General features: G+C 32.2%; 1 long non-coding RNA gene across 1 annotated transcript; it reads right to left on the reverse strand.

Annotated features, from left to right (window-relative positions):
• Positions 1–766: 766 nt before the first annotated feature.
• On the reverse strand, positions 767–15,104 carry LOC309660150. The gene is made up of 2 exons (XR_014263209.1): positions 12,068–15,104; positions 767–8,365 (listed from the first exon to the last, which is right to left on the reverse strand). It is a non-coding gene; the product is annotated as an uncharacterized lncRNA (long non-coding RNA).
• Between the last annotated feature and the right edge of the window lie 1,788 nt (positions 15,105–16,892).

Genomic DNA, 16,892 nt, shown 5'->3' on the forward strand with positions numbered 1-16,892 from the left:
ATTTAATATGATTATTGATATTTGTGTTTAAATTGTCTATCTTGATATTTGTAGTCTATTTGTCCCTTGTCAAGGGACAAATAGACTTGTCATTTTTTGACTTAATTAGAGTTTATAATATATGTTTTTTTCTTATCACAGCCTACCTTCAAGTAATATTATCCCATTTTATATATATTATAATAACCTTATAACAGTATATTTCTATTTTCCCTACCTGGCCTTTGTGTCACCCTTGTCATGTATTTTATTTCTATATAGGTTATAAGTCTTAATTACATTGTCAGTATTGGACTATAGACCTCAATTTTAAAGAGATAATAAAATAAAAATAAAATTATTTTTATATTTGCCTATACAATTACCAGTATCAGTGTCCTTTATTTCTTTGAGTAGTACCAAATTTCCATCTGGTATTATTTTTCTTTTCCTGAATGACTTCCTTTAAATTTTTTTGTAATACAGAACTGCTGGTGATAAATTATTTTAACTTTTACATGTTTGTAAAAAGTCTTATTTTTCCTTTATTTTTGAAGGATATTTTTGCTAGGTGGAGATTTCTGGGTTGACATTAAATACTTGAAATATTTTGCTCTATGGTCTTCTAGTCATTTTGCTTCTGTCAGGAAGCCTGTCATCATTCTCTATGCAATGTTTATTTTTACTTTGGCTGTTCTTAAAATCTTCTCTTTATTACTCTTTTAAGCCATTTGATTATGATGTGTCTTGTGTAGCTATTTTCTTGTTTCTTATGCTTGGGATCCTTTTGGCTTCTTGGAAGTATGGGTTAATAATTTTTATCAAATTTGGAACATTTTCAGCTATTATTTCTTTAACTTTTTTTTATCCTCATCTTCTCTCATTAGGGAATCCCATTACACTGTATTTGGCAAACTGAAGTTGATCTAGAACTGATTGGTGTTTTGCTCCTTTATTTTTTAAAAAAAATCTTGAGATTTAATTTTCATAGCATAAAATTGGTGTTTCTTAAGTGTACAATCCAAAATTTTTAGTGAATTTACAGAATTTTAAAACCATCACATTACAGATTGTGAAACAATCCACATTTAGAACATTTCCTTTGCACCCAGAAGATCTCTTATGCTCATCTGCAGTCACTTCCCATTCTTACCTTTAGCCCCAGGCACCAAGAGTCTACTTTATTTATCTATAGGTTTGTCTTTTCTGGACATTTCATATAAATGAAATCATATAATATTTGATAATTTTATATGTTTGGCTTTTTCACTTAACATAGTGTTTTTGTAGTTCCTACATGTATTAGTACTTTCTTCTCTTTTATTGATGAATAATATTCCATTGTATGAATATACAGTTCTGTTTATTATGTTTATCCATTCATTAATCTATAAAACATTTGGATTATTTCCACTTTTTTGTCTATTATGAATAATTTGTTATAAATGTTCCCATACAACTATTTATGTGGATATTTGTCTTCATTTTTCTAGGGTAAATATTTAGATGTGGAATTGCTTAGTCATATGATAAACATATTTTTAAACATTTTAAGACTGCCAAAATATTTTCTGAAGTGACTGCAACATTTAACTTACCTAATAGCAATGTTGAAGTTCTAATTTTGTCCACATTCTCATTGACACTTGTTATTGCCTTTCTTTTTAATAGCAGTCATTCTAGTGGGTGTGATGTGGCATTTCATTATAGTTTTGAGTTACACTTTCCTAATGACTAGTGTTGAGCATCTTTTGCTTTTTTTTTTAAATTGAAGTATAGTTGAGTTACAAATTATGTTAGTTTGAGTTATACAGTGCAGTGATTCAGTATTTTTGCAGATTATACTCCATTATAGGTTACTGTAAGAAAATGACTATAATTCCCAGTGCTATACAGTATATCCTTGTTGCTTATCTATTTTATACATAGTAGTTTGTATCTATTAACCCCATACCCCTAATTTGTCCCACCCCCCTTCCTTCTCCCCTTTGGTATATCATATATCTTCTTTAGTAAAATCAATCTTCCAACCTGTGAAAATCCAATGTGGCTCCAATTATTTTGATTTTCAAAAAAATTCATCTTATTAATGTTTTGTAGTTTCTATTGTGCATGGTTTCACTTTTCTGTTACATTTATTCTTTATTATTTTATTATTTTTGATGTGTTATTATTGATGAAATTATTTTATTAATTTTCATATTGTTTACTACTATTATATAGAAATATAATATAAATATTGACATTGTATCCTCTGACCTTGATTAGCTCATTTGCTAATTATAGTTGATTGAACATTGTGTATATTCCTATTTACATGTTGCTGTTTGGCCTGCTAATATTTTATTGATGATTTCTGCATATATTCATGAGAAATATTGGTGTATATTTTATTTTCAGATTCACTTTTTTAGAAAATTTTTAATGGAATATAGTTGCTTTACAATATCATGTTCGTTTCTACTGTACAGCAAAGTGAATCAACAATACATATACATATATCCCCTCTGTTTTGGATTTTCTTCCCATTTAGGTCACCACAGAGCACTGAGTAGAGTTCCCTGTGCTATACAGTAGGTTTTCATTAGTTATCTATTAATAGCTCTTTTAATATTTTAGCCTACTAATTCCACCATCTAATTCCCATCTATGTCTGTTTCCATTGGGGATTGGTTTTTCTCCCCATTATGGGTCATATTTTCTTCCTTTTTTGCATGCTTTGTAATTTTTTATTGAATGGCAGATATTGTGAGTTTTACCTTATTGGGTGGTGAATAATTTTGTGTTTTTATAAATAGTAAGCTTTACTTTGGAGCATGGTAACTTACTGGGAAATGATTTGATCCTTGTAAGCTTACATATAAACTTTGTTAGGCAGGACCAGAGCAGCCTTTAGTCAAAAGCTAATTTTTCCCAACTATTGAGGCAATAACTTTCTGGATACTTACCTGATGCCCTATAAATTATGAGGATTTTCCCTCTTCCTTGTGGGATTACAAACTATTTCCAGCCCTTGTGAAAGTTGAAATTGTGCCCTTTTCTCCATTCGTGTGGTTCTTTTACCAACCTCATGCAATTTCCTCCCGTGCATAAACAAATGACTATTCACCTAGGACTGTAGATCTCTGTGCAGCTCTCTCCTCTTTGGTATTATCCCATGCAAACTCCAGTCATCTTGGCCTTCCCAGACTGCCAACTTCATCTCCTCAACTCAAGGACATTGCCAAGTTCCTCCTAGAGTTCACCCATCCTCCTGTTCCAGTTGAAGACTCTTATCAGGCAGTAGCAGGGGCAGTCACAGTGCTCACCTTGATTGTTTCCTCTCTGTAAGGTCACTGTCCTTTACTGCCTGATGTCCTACGTCTGCACACTGTTGCTTCTTATATTTTAACTTTTACTTATTTCTGGCAGGAGGGTAAATCTGTTCCCTTCTATACATTTTGAAATTTAGCAGTCTCTTTCACTCACTCTATTCCTACCAACATCATGGAAAAACATTGAGAATAAAAAATTTTTTTCCTTAAAAAAAATGTAGAATATTTACATTTGTTCCAGCCTACCTATAAATAGAAATGTCTTAGAGATGATAGGTGTCTTGCTCAAGGCCTCAGACATCGCTATGAATGAGATAAGACACTAATCCAGTACTTATTCTATTAATTCACAATTCTTTGAACTATTAATGGGGCTTCCAAGAATCAAACAAAAGTCAGTAAGTGTGAATTTTTAATAATGTGGTTTTAAATATAATTTGCTCTAAATTAAATGCATTTAAGGACAAAATTGTTGAAAGTGTTTGTATTCTAAAAACAAAATAAAATCCATCAACCCTCAGAATATTAAGAAGTTAAATGACACTAGAATTTTTTATATAAGAAGCAATATATTGTGCAAAAATATAATGTAAAAAATTAGATATTTTATTTTCTAGATTAATATTATTAATGTCAAGAAGAGGAGAAATGAAGAAAAAAAGGAAGGTAAAGGAATTTGTTTTATATCTCCCAAATCACCTCTCTGATGTACTCAAATGGAAAAGGACATCAGAAATAATCATCACCAACGTTGCTTTTAATTAGCAATTGGCACATAAATTGTGATGGTATATTTATTTTCTAATAAAATATGTATATTATATACATATTGTATTCATCTTGCTCATATAAGTGGTTGAGCATTTTGGGCATCAGTAAAGAATTTACCTCATAAATTGTTTCAGTTATTATAATAATTGACCATTAGCTTACAGTAAAGTAATTGATTAGGAGAAACAGATATATTATTTGCAGCTGTTAATAACCCTAAATGTTATCATATGATCAATCTCATTAGACCAAAAAACTTAGCTGAATATTCTGAAGAGAAGTAGGTGGCTTCCATAAGATCTAGAAGTCATGTTACTATAATAACCATTTTTATAACTAAGACATATAGACTCATGTGCCTGGAATTAAAATGGAGTCAAAGGGCAAATCAAGCTAAACTTGATATCTTAATTTGCAAATACACAGTTGCAGGGGACAACCTGCATTACTATACCTGCTTATTATGTTATACTCAGGTTCAGTTAGGTTAAGATATGGTACCCACTGGGAGTTCTAATTCATATTTGAAAAATGAAAATATTTAATGCTTTCCCAGTAAATCCATAATAAATCACAATAAAAAGGGTAATTTTTAGATGAAGAAATTTCACAATCTATGAACAGGAAATTATGATTATATAAGGATTAAATGAAGGTAGAATCTCCCAAATTGTGGGCTTATTTGAAAACTTGCAAAATTAAACTTTAAAAATCAGCATCAGTTTGGTCCAAATAATGTACTGTTGCCAGAACAATGAGTACATACCAGGTTATAATACTGCAATATGAAGAGAGAGTTTAATCATCTGTAAATGACTAAGACACTAAGAGACTTTTTGGCCTGAGATCAGAAGAGATTCACTTCTTGATAAGCCTCAAATGAATAGTTTATATTCATGGAGCAGTGAGTCATCAGCACTGTAAGAGACAAACATGAGTCATGTCATTTTTCAACAAAGCCAATTTATTTTCTACACAAGAACATATTAATTTATAGTCCTACTATCAGAGGGAGATTTCTTCAACGTTTTCAAACTCTGAACTATAGAGATTCCTTTCCTACTGTCTTTGGAGGGGCAAATATTGTGGTTTATCTATTGACAAACTTCACAAACAAGATATAGTCAGTATTTTCCTATGAGTGAGGTGACTTGGCAGTCTTTTGTAAACCCCAAACCATTGACAGTTAAGACATCCTAGTACATCTTTTCGTTTCTCATTTTGATTTCTGAGGGTGGGTTGCAGACAAAAACAGCTTCCTCAATGTCCAATAAAATTTTTTACGAAGTAGCAAGCATGCACAATCTATCCTGACATAAAACAGGATAGAAATACTTTACAAGTATGTTATGCTTACTGATGTGTCATATTAACTATCTTGGGATTGACTAGTCCAAGCTTTTGGGGACTGTGTTTTCCAAGTTTCAATTGATGTTTACTTCTTGGACAAATTTACATTTCCACAATCATCTCATGGAAAATAGCCGAGTCTCACACGCCTGACCTAACACTGTGCAAGTTTCTCCAGTAAAGGAAAATAAATCTGGTCTTAGTAAGTGTTTATTTTACTGTATACAGTGTGCACTGGACTTTATCATTGTCTTCTTAATCAACATAGTAGATCTGGAAGAACATATTGATAATGTCCTCATTTAGAGATGAGAAAACCTCAGAGATTAAATGAATTCCCCAAGATCAAGCAACCAACAGGGAAATAACTTTAAATCAAACTTCATGCCCAATATCATATTCACAGTGAATATTTAATTATGTACCATTTTAGCACAATTTAATGGTGTGTCACAGTACAACTGTGAGCTAACATAGACAGTCTATTTTTTTTAAGAATATGGAGTATTATGTTTATCAACAATGAAAAAATACCTATCAAGTACTTACTGTGTAGCATACATCATGTTAAAAGTAAAAACAAAAATAAAACAAAACATTTAAATTAAGAAAATTGAGATTGTTGTCCTACTTTCATGTACTTTTTCAAAGAGAAATTGAGTAGTATGTTCACTATAAAGTTATTACCAGCTTTTTCTCCTTTCTCTTTCTTTCTTTCTTTCTTTCTTTCTTTCTTTCTTTCTTTCTTTCTTTCTTTCTTTCTTTCTTTCTTTCTTTCTTTCTTTCTTTCTTTCTTTTCTTTTCTTTTCTTTTCTTTTCTTTCTTTTCTTTCTTTCTTTTTTTCGTTTCTTTTTTTCTACATAGATCAAGCCTGGGACTGATTGCTCTCAATTATCTACAATAATTTCATGGTCACACAGCCTCTTTTTTCTCCTTTGTGAAACTTAACTTCCTTCTAATTACTCTATTGTTTTTTCTTCGAATTATGAGATTATTTTCTTTTAATAAATTTTAAAAGCTAGCCTTTGGCACTTTCTTATCTTTCAATAGTTTCTGGGAGAGAGTGTGGAGAATAAAAGAAGAAGAAGATGAGAGAGAAAAGAATGAAATGAGAAAAAGGGAGAAATGTCAGATTGCATTAATTTAATGAAAGACTTGAAATAATTGGAGCATAATTTTTTAAGTAGCTTTAATGCTAAAAAATACTTTAATCATTCATTTATTTGAAGTATTTATTGTCTTTTTTAATAGATCTAGCCCTGGTCTTTCTGTGGAGATGGAGTAGTGGATAAAATTGATACGATGAAAATTCAGTTGAGCATTTTTTGTAAGTTGAGAATGCCTGCTGATTATTTAGGGTGTATAGTCCCATGCTTAACTACATTCATCTATATGTTCTAAAGTAAAGCTTGAAAATAGTTGTGTCATACATTTCAAATGAATGTATCTTACTAAACTATTATTGAATAATAGTAAATGTTTAATTGTCCACCGTAATGTAGAGATTCTTACTTTGATTTTTTTTCCCACTTATTTGCCATTATTACACTAACATTGTGAGAATGAAAGGAGATATCTTTCTCAAACATTGTATTAGTTTGAAAATATTACTATTGTTCCAGAATAGCATCACCTCCTAAATGTTAAGCAACTGAGACACTGGAATTTCTGTCACAGATGGCATGTTAATATCCAGATGTAATAAAGTTGTGGGCATATATCCTTTGCAGGATATGATTATGTGACTATGAATCAAGCACTAGGAACCTACAAGTGCCACCATCTAACTTCCTGAACATTTAATTATAGGAATAATGCTAACAACCTGTTATCCTTTTATTATCCTTCAGGGCCTTTTCAAGTATGCAGGAAATGTTTTAGACTTGCATATGAATCAGCACATGATGAGTTACCTGTTTTGTTAGATATTTAAGGGAAGGTATTTTCAAGAAAATATCTTGGCATATGGTATAACTACTGAATCCATCACAGTGCCATTTTTCATATTGCTTTATGGGCAATGAAACAAGGTGCATTATGACTACAGGGAACAATAATTCACCAGAGGTTCTGTTTTTTACTTAGCCTGCACACTAAATTATGAAGGCAGATTGTTCCTTGGTGTTTGCTGAAATTTATGGCATGTACATATTTTTCTGTAAATGTCCTTTCAACTGAAAAATGTTACGTAAAACTCAGGGGAGTTCTTGTTGGGCAGTGGTGGGGGAAGGGTGATAAATGATTTATACAGAATTCTGATGCTGTTTGAAGCAGTTATAGAAAATGTTTTAATCTGGATTCAACAGATGTGTCAATGAAAATGTGATTGGCATGGGTAGAGCACAGACAGCTTGCATAGCATAAATTTAGAGTCTCTGAGATATTCTCTTATCTAAATCCTTCCCATCCTGTGCACTCAAGCCCAACATTTTTAATTGAGCACCAATATTTTTATTCCTCAAAAAGTTATAAGACATACAGTACAAACAGTCCCAGGAAAGGCAAATTTACACTTAATTTCACACTACACTGTAAAGGGTGAAAGCTTTACCTATCTTATAAAATCTAAGCCCTGATAAATCTATCCCAAGAAGTGGTCAATTTTAGTAGATGTTTTGCTGATCAAACCACTTTGCATTTAAATTATCAAGAGAAATGAATTAGCGATCAAATTTTCAGATGAAGGCAGGCAGAAAAGAAATAAAGGTTAGAGCCTCAATTTTACCCTTTGATGATTTTTCCAGTGCCTTCTCCAATCTAGTTTCCTCTTTACTCAAATATACTCTCCAATAATCAGTTTAACTCATAACTGTAATGGAATATGCATCTAAGATACACAGAATCACTTTGGAGAAATTCCTTGTTTCTCTATCTTCTATCAAGAATATGTAAGCTTTTTCTTACCACATTATGCTTTCTTGATTCCTTGTTCCAAATTGAAATAATTAAAGCTGTTAAAACAAAAAGACCTCTGTCAGTAGGATATAAAACACATTTATTGAATTTTAGAGGTTAATCTGGAGAGGAATAAGAAAAAAAAGCAAACCTTAAAACCTAATAATTGTCAAGTCAATAATTAAAACTTGAGTGTACACTGAAACTTCATCTCTGGAAAACTGTAATATATCTCCCAGCCTGTGCTGTTTTTAATCTTGGAACAATAAATACCCAATATCGAAGGAAAATGACCTAAAGAGAATAACTTATTTGAAAATAAAGTAGTTAATGGGAAACCACTTGGAAAACACAGGTTTAAAAGAACTAAGTGGAAACTCTAAATATCTAGGAAAGCATGATTTAGGAGGTTCTATAGTATTAGCTGTTGTTTTATAGACCATTGTGAGTAAACAATTTTCTGGGATCTGGTTTATAGTGTGTAATTTTTTTTAAACTATGACTTTAGTTGTAGAAAGATTATATTTTACATTTAATTTCATAGAAAAGGTAAAAATATTCCTTCACAAACTGCAAAAAATGATTCATCAAAAGTTATTTGTGATTGCTGATATATTTTAACTTCTTAATTTATCAATGAAGATATAAAGCATTGGACAATGTATGTTATGACTAGTGCTGCAGAGACAGTAGGTTGACTCAAACAAAACTCACACCTCATATTTCTAAATGGCTTGGTTAGAAGTTCTCTTCATATACAAAACTGATTGTTTAAGACAACCATAAATAAGTGCTGTTGGTGTCAATTAATATCCATTAATATCTCATATGTCCAGCTAAAATATGACTTCCTCTATAATGCTGAAAATAGTGATCCCCAAAATAATAGCACAACAAATCACTACCTACTGGAGAAGTAATTTTATTCTATATACTTTATTTCACAGTACTATGAGGAAATATTAAGGTAATCAGAAAATTTTCTAGGTACACATAAACTATCCTTTCCTTCAGGAAAAAATAAAGCAATAAAACATTCAAAGAAACAGTTGCTTAGATGACTGGGTTTGCATTCTTGTTTTGTTTCACTATATTTTACCGAATGTGTTGGAAAAATAAAGTGAGATTCATGGCATGATTATTCTACAGGATTTTATAATATGTTTTTAAAGACAGTATTATTACTATACAAAGGCATCCTTGCCCAAAGATATAAAATATACTCAGAATTGGTGTCAGACTTCTTAACAGATGCTTAGTGTCGGTAGGACTATTAGAAACTTAGTGAAGTTCATGACAAAATTATTCCACATTTAAAAAGAAATTCAGTAGTTATTTAAATGAAAACAGCAAGAATTGCTAATGTTAGGTATTTGGGCTAGGTCTATTTGTTAACATATTTTCATTTACATTTAACATTAATTGTTCCACTAAAGTTAATTTTTGGCAGTCATATATCCTTGTGTGGGAAGGGATCTATGAACTGTATTTAGTCATTGATCATTGGTTATGATGTGATCTATATTGTAGTATTTTAATTTAGAGGGAACCTGGTATGATCTAAACCTATGATTTATGTTTTATATCTTCAATGTCATTTTATGAAAAGAATAATTGTTAGAAGTTTATTATGGAAGAATTGGTATATGTGTTTTTCTTTCACTGAATATTAATAGGATGTAAATGGCTCATTTCCATTAAATATACAATTATTCTTTGTTATTACTTGCATTCTACAAGCATGAAATCTGTTTGATTCTACTGTAGAGTACTCAGATTTCTGCCTTAGAAAAACATTTGTATTTTCGATCCCAACTTGTTAGACTTATAATTCTATTACTGTGAAATTTATCATATTTTGTAAATATATTTTCATTTAGTATTAATAGGAATGCTTGAAATATTGTCCTTTAGTTAACTTTTGCAAAGATAACAATTGTGCTTATCTTTAATATTTTTTGTTTTGAGTCAGATTATTAAAGTTTCATTAAAAATCAGAAAATTTACCCTTTTAGGCATACAGTTATATGAGTTTTGACATTTTTGATTCATGAAACCATAATTACATAGAATGTTTCCATTATTGGAAAAAAAGTTTTCTCTTGCCCCTTTGTAGTCAACCATTCCCCTTACCTCAACACTTGACAGCCAATAATTTGTTTGCTTTTTCCAGAAAGGAATATAAAGGGAGTAATTCTGAATGTAGCCTTTTCAGATCAGCTTCTTTCACTTAGCATAATACATTGGAAAATCATCCATGTTACTCCTTGTATCGATAATTTCTTTTTTCTTATTGCTGAATAGTGTTCCATTGTATAGACATACCATAGTTGGTGTATCCATTCATCATTTGAAGGACATTTGTGTTATTTCCACTTTTGACAGTTATGAATATAGCTTCTATAAACACTTGCGTGCATGGTTTTGTGTGAAAATGTTTTCATTTCTCTTCAGTAACACTAAAGTGTGTATTATTTGATTCTATGGTAGATGAATATTTAACTCTGGTAATAAACTGCCTAATGCTAGTCCAAACTGCCTGTACATTTTGCATTTCTACCAGTATTTTATGAGAGTTCTAGTTACTGTGCATAATTTTCTGCACTTGGAATTTTTTGTTCGGTTGGCTTTTGTTTTCTTATTTTGTTATCATTATAGGTGCAGTGGATTTTCATTGCGGTTTCCATTTGTATTTTCCCAATGACTAATTTGTACATAGCCTTTTTATCTATGTCTTATTTGCCATCATATCTCTGGGCAAGTGTCTTGAAATGTTATGCCCATATTAATTGCGTAATTTGTTTTCTTATTGATTTTTAGGGCTCTTCACATACTGTGGATACAAGTCCTTTATCAGATATATGTTTGCAAATGTTTCCTCCCAGTCTGAAGCTTGTCTGTTCATTTTCAAACATGTATCTTTCATTTATCCATTCATTCATTTATTTTGCATATAGACATCTAATTGTTCTAGGACCATTTATTTTAAAAACTTTCTCTAATAAATTTTATTTTCAGCTTTGATTAAAAAAATTCAGTTATGTTAAAGGTAAAGGTTGGCTTCCTAAACTGTCTTTCTTAATACTTCTGCTTCACCCTCAACTTTCTCTCTTCCCTGTGTGCCTGTGATTCAGATGAGATGTCTCCCAATACTCTTGACCCTCCCTCAGTAGTTGACTCTGTTGCTTGTTACTTAGGGCAGGTATGTGTATGTGCGTATGTGCTGGGGATGGAAGCATTTTCTCATCCTCGTCCAACATCAGTTTTAGGCTATCTCTGCATCTCTGCATCTGAAGATCACTTTCTCAGTGATTCTGCTCATGGTCAGACTGTGATCTTTGGTGAATTTTATCAGAGAAAGAGTTTTCTTTTCCTCTCCCACCAGCAGAAACCCTTTTATGGTCTGGGTCCACGGCAGATACATGCTCTTTTCTAAGCCACAGTGCACCTCTATCTGTGTCCTCGAGGAGACAAGTTACCTTTTCGCCACCTGCTTAAGGTAGAATTATCTGGGAAGGGCTTTTTGCTTTTCCCATAGGGAGCCCCTCCACCACCTTCTCCAGGCCTTCACTACCACTGGAGCTTTCTCTCATCTCCTACCCTGTGTCCGATCTTTCTCATGAACAACCAGGGAGTTTGGAACATAAGGATGATTATGACCTTCCCTTGTGTCTGTGGCTTCTATTGTTTTCTGTACTCTTAAATTAAACTACACTTAGACTTTAGCAATTTGTTAAATTTAGTTGAATTCTTCTTACCTGCTGGTATGTCACCCAGAATCTCTTCTCCCTTATTCTGTCCTATGTGTGCCAGTGCTCGTATCCTGTTTCCCTTCACAAGTCCCTATCTTTCTTTAGATTTCATGGTACTTTTATTTTGTTATTAGGGTGGGAGCAACGCTCTCTCCAGTTTTCTACATCCTGGCTGGAAGTAGAACTCCTCCTAGGCAGACGCATATCTTACAACCTTTCACATAAACATGAATGCTGGACTTCCTCCAATAACTATGGCATCATTGTAGATCTTGTTTCTGGATGAGTTTACAACAAAAGGGAATAGAACAGGAACTGCCAAGACTTTTTTTTAGTGTATGTGATCCTACGAACTCAGAAAGGAAAAAAATATGCCTGAAGATAAAGTATTTTGTAGAGATTGCCTAGGGTTTGGTCTTTCAAACACTTGCCCCAATCCTAGCCCCAGCTCTTTCCTTGTCAATAAAAGATTTAGGATCAATGCACTGTATGTGAATTTTTGGCCAGTCTGAACTGTATCCTTTTTTATCTAGACATGATAGGTTTATCACATTACCTACAATGCCCATCAGAAACCATCCCAGATCTTTTTTCATTTTAAGCCATTAAAAGGCAAGTATAGAGTGCCATATGAAAATAAACAATCAGTGAATATCACCAGCTTTATGAAAGCACTACATTTCAAAAGGAAGAGCCCATCTTGAATAATAAGAGAAACAATTTCCTTGTGTATGATTTACACTAATTTCTGATTTATGTTAAGATGCAATTTAGGATTGCATTTTACCCATGAACCTAGAGCTAAGAGGCAACAATCTTCTATTAGGGAAAAAATATAGAGATAAAAGTCATAATTGCTGAAATAAAACTACATCAGTGGCCCTGATCATAGTTAGACACTATAGAAAGAGGTTTTCGTAAAATAAAGGTCTAACTTGATACATTCTATCAGGACTAAGAAAATGAGAAAGTGAATAAGACAGTAGGAAATAACATTTGGAAATATTTTCTTCTAGTACACAAGCTGTCTTTTCATTTAGTTGATTGTTTCCTTTGCTGTGCAAAAGGTTTTAAGTTGAATTAGGTCTCTCTCTTTTTTTTTTTTTTAATTTTTGCTTTTATTTCTTTTGCTTAGACACATCCAAAAAATATTGCTACGGTTTATGTCAGAGAGTGTTCTGCCTATGTTTTCTTCTAGGAGTTTTATGGTTTCAGGTCTTACATTTAGGTGTTTAATCCATTTTGAGTTTATTCTTTGTATATGGCATGAGGAAAAATTCTAATCTCAATGTTTTACATGTAGCTGTCCTGTTTTCCAAGCACCACTTGTTGAAGAGACTATCTTTTCTCCAAAGTGTATTCTTGCCTCCTTTTTTTGTAGATTAATTGATTATAAGTGCATCAGTTTATTTTGGGGCATCCTATTCTGTCCATTGATCTTTGTGTCTGTTTTTGTGCCAGTAACATGCTGTTTTGATTACTGTAACTTTGTAGCATCTTCTGAATTCTGGGAGGGTGGTGCCTCCCTCTTTGTTCTTTTCTCTCAAGATTTCTTTGGCAATTTGGGATCTTTTGTGGTTGCATATGAATATTAGGACTATTTGTTCTAGTTCTGTGAAAAATGTCATGGGTATTTTTATAGGTGTTGCATTAAATCTGTAGATTGCTTTGGGTAGTATGGCCATTTTAACAATGTTATTTCTTCCAACCCAAGAACATGGGATACATTTCCATTTCTTTGTATCATCTTCAATTTCCTTTATCAATATTTTATAGTTTTCATAGTATAGGTCTTTCACCTTGGTTATGTTTATTCCTAGATAGTTTATTCTTTTTGATGTCATTTTAAATTAGATTTTTTTTACATTTTCTTTCTGATAGTTCATTATTAGTGTATAGGAAAGCAAGAGATTTCTGAATATTAATCTTGTATCTTGCCACTTTACTGAATTCATTTATTAGTTCTAATAGGTTTTTGATGGAGACTTTAGGATTTTCTAGATAAAGTATCATGTCCTCTGCAAATAGTGACAGTTTTACTTCTTCCATTTCAATTTGGATGCTGTTTTATTTCTTTTTCTTGCCTGATTGCTGTGGCTAGGACTTACAATACTGTGTTAAATGGAAGTGGTGAGAGTGTGCATCCTTGTGTTGTTCCTGGATTTAGAGGAAAGGGTTTCAACTTTTCAGGGTTGAGTATGAGGTTAGCTCTAGGTTTGTCATAAATGGCCTTTGTTGTGTTGAGATATTTCCCCTCCATACCCAGGTTGGTGAGAGTTTTTATTGTGACTGAATGTTGAATTTTGTCATTTGCTTTATGTGCGTCTATTGAGATGACTGTGTGATTTTTATCTTTCCTTTGGTTAATCTGGTGTATCACATGGATTGATTTGCAAATGTTAAGCCACATTTGTGCTCCTGGAGTAAATCCAATTTGACCATTGTGTGAGATCCTTTTTATATATTATTAGATTCAGTTTACTAATATTTTGTTGAGGATTTTTGCATCTATATTTATCAAATATGTTGTCCTGTAATTTTCTTTTTTGTAGTGTTTTTGTCTTATTTTGGTATCAGGGTATTGTTGGCCTTGTTGAATGAATTATGGATTGTTCCTCTTCTTCAATTTTTTGAAATAGTTTGAGAACTATAGGTATTATCTCTTAATGTGTTTAGTAGAATTTCCCTGTGAAGCCATCTGGTTCTGGACTTTTGTTTGCTGGGAGTACTTTTATTACAAATTCAATTTCACTAGTAGTGGTTGATCAGTTCAATTTGTCTGTTTCTTTTTGATTCATTTGTGGCAGGTTTTATGTTTATGGAAATTTGTCCATTTCTTCTAGGTTGTCCAATTTTTTGGCATGTAACTGCAATATTCACTTATGATTTTTTGTATCTCTGTGGTGTTAGTTGTTATTTCTCCTCTTTGATATCTTATTTTGTTTATTTAGGTCATCTCTCTTTTTTGTGAGTCTGGCTGGAGGTTTGCCAATTTTGTTTATCTTATTGAAAAAAGTCTTTTTGTTTCATTGATCTTTTCTATTGTTTATTTGATTTCTATTTTATTTCCTCTCTGATCGTTATGATTTTCTTCCTTCTGCTGACTTTGGGCTTTTTTTGTTCTTCTTTTTCTAATTCCTTTAGGTCTTAGGTTGTTTATTTGAGATTTTTCTTGTTTCTTAAGGAAGACCTGTATCACTATAAACTTTCCTCTAACAAGTGTTTTTGCAGCTCTTCACATACTGTGAAGATTTGGAGTGTTGTGTTTCCATTTTCATTAGTCTCAAAGTATTTTCTGATTCTGATGTCTTCTTTGATTTTTTCCTAGACCCATTGGTTTTTTAGTAGTATGTTGTCGAATCTCCATGTGTTTGTTCTTTTCCCATTTTTCTTTCTGTAATTTATTTCCAGTTTCATACCATTGTGGTTGGGGAAAATGCTTCATATAATTTCTATGCTCCGAAATTTGTTGGGACTTGTTTTGTGGCCAAGCATGTGATCTATCCTGGAGAACATCCCACGTGCACTTAAAAAGAATATGTATTCCTCTGTTTTGGAATGGAATGTCCTGTGGATATCTATTAAGTCCAACTAGTCAATTGTGACATTTAAGTCCACTGTTGCCTTATTGATTTTCTGTCTGGATTGTCTGTCTATTGATATAAGTGGGGTGTTAAAGTCCCCTACTGTTATTGTGTTATTGTCAATTTTCCCCTTTATATCTCTTAGTATTTGCTTTATACAGGTATTCCTGTACTGGGTGCATATATGTTAATGAGCATAATATCCTCTTCTTGTATTGATCCCTTTATCATTGTGTAATGCCCTCCTTTGTCATTTGTTATAGACTTTGTTTTAAAAATCTGTTTTGTCTGATATGAGTATTGCTACCCACACTTTTCTGGTTTTTCTTTTTCCTTCCCTTCACTTTCAGTTTGTGCGTGTCTTTAGCTCTGAAATGAGTCTCTTATAGGCAGGATACAGAAGGATCTTGGTTTTTTTTTTATCAAATAAGCCACACTATGTCTATTGATTGGAGCATTTAATCCATTGACATTTAAAGCCATAATTGATAGTTATGTACTTATTGCCATTTTATTACTTATTTTCCAGTTGTTTTCGTAGTTCTTCTCTTTTCATTTCTTCCCTTGTGGTGCAATGAATTTCTTTAGTAGTATGTTTGTGTTCCTTTCTTTTTAGTTTTTGTGCATCTATTATTGGTTTTGATTTGTGGTTGCCATGGGGTTCATATGTTGACCTATAACTATATCTACTTGTTTTAAAGTGATAGTCTTTTAAGTTCAAACACATTCTAAAAGATCTACATTTTTAACTCCCCTCACCCACATTTTTTGTTTTTGATGTCATATTTTACATGTTCATGTTCATTCCTTAATTTTTTATTGTAACTATAGTTGCTTTTACAAAATTTTGTCTTTTAATTTTCATACTGGCTTATTTAAGTGGTCGATCCTCAGTTCTTACTATATATCTGCCTTTCCTAGTGGGATTTGCCCTTTCCTATAACTTCTTCTTTTCTCCTTACAGAAAACGCTATAACATTTCGTTTAGTACTGATGCCTCTTTTAGTTGTTGCTTGTCTGAGAGGTTCTTTATCTCTCCTGTTATTCTAATTGATAAACTTTCTGGGAAGATTATCCTCGGTTGCAGGTTTTTCCTTTTTAGTACTTTGAATATATCATGCCACTTCAATCTGGCCTGTAAATTTTTTGCAGAGAAATCAGTTGATCGCCTTATGGGGATTCTGTTTGAGATGACTGTTTTTCTCTCGCTGCCTTTAACATTCTCTCTTTATCCTTAACTTTTGCCA

This window comes from Balaenoptera physalus (assembly GCF_965194825.1).
Source record: "Balaenoptera physalus genome assembly, chromosome: 4".
Classification (NCBI taxonomy): domain Eukaryota; kingdom Metazoa; phylum Chordata; class Mammalia; order Artiodactyla; family Balaenopteridae; genus Balaenoptera; species Balaenoptera physalus.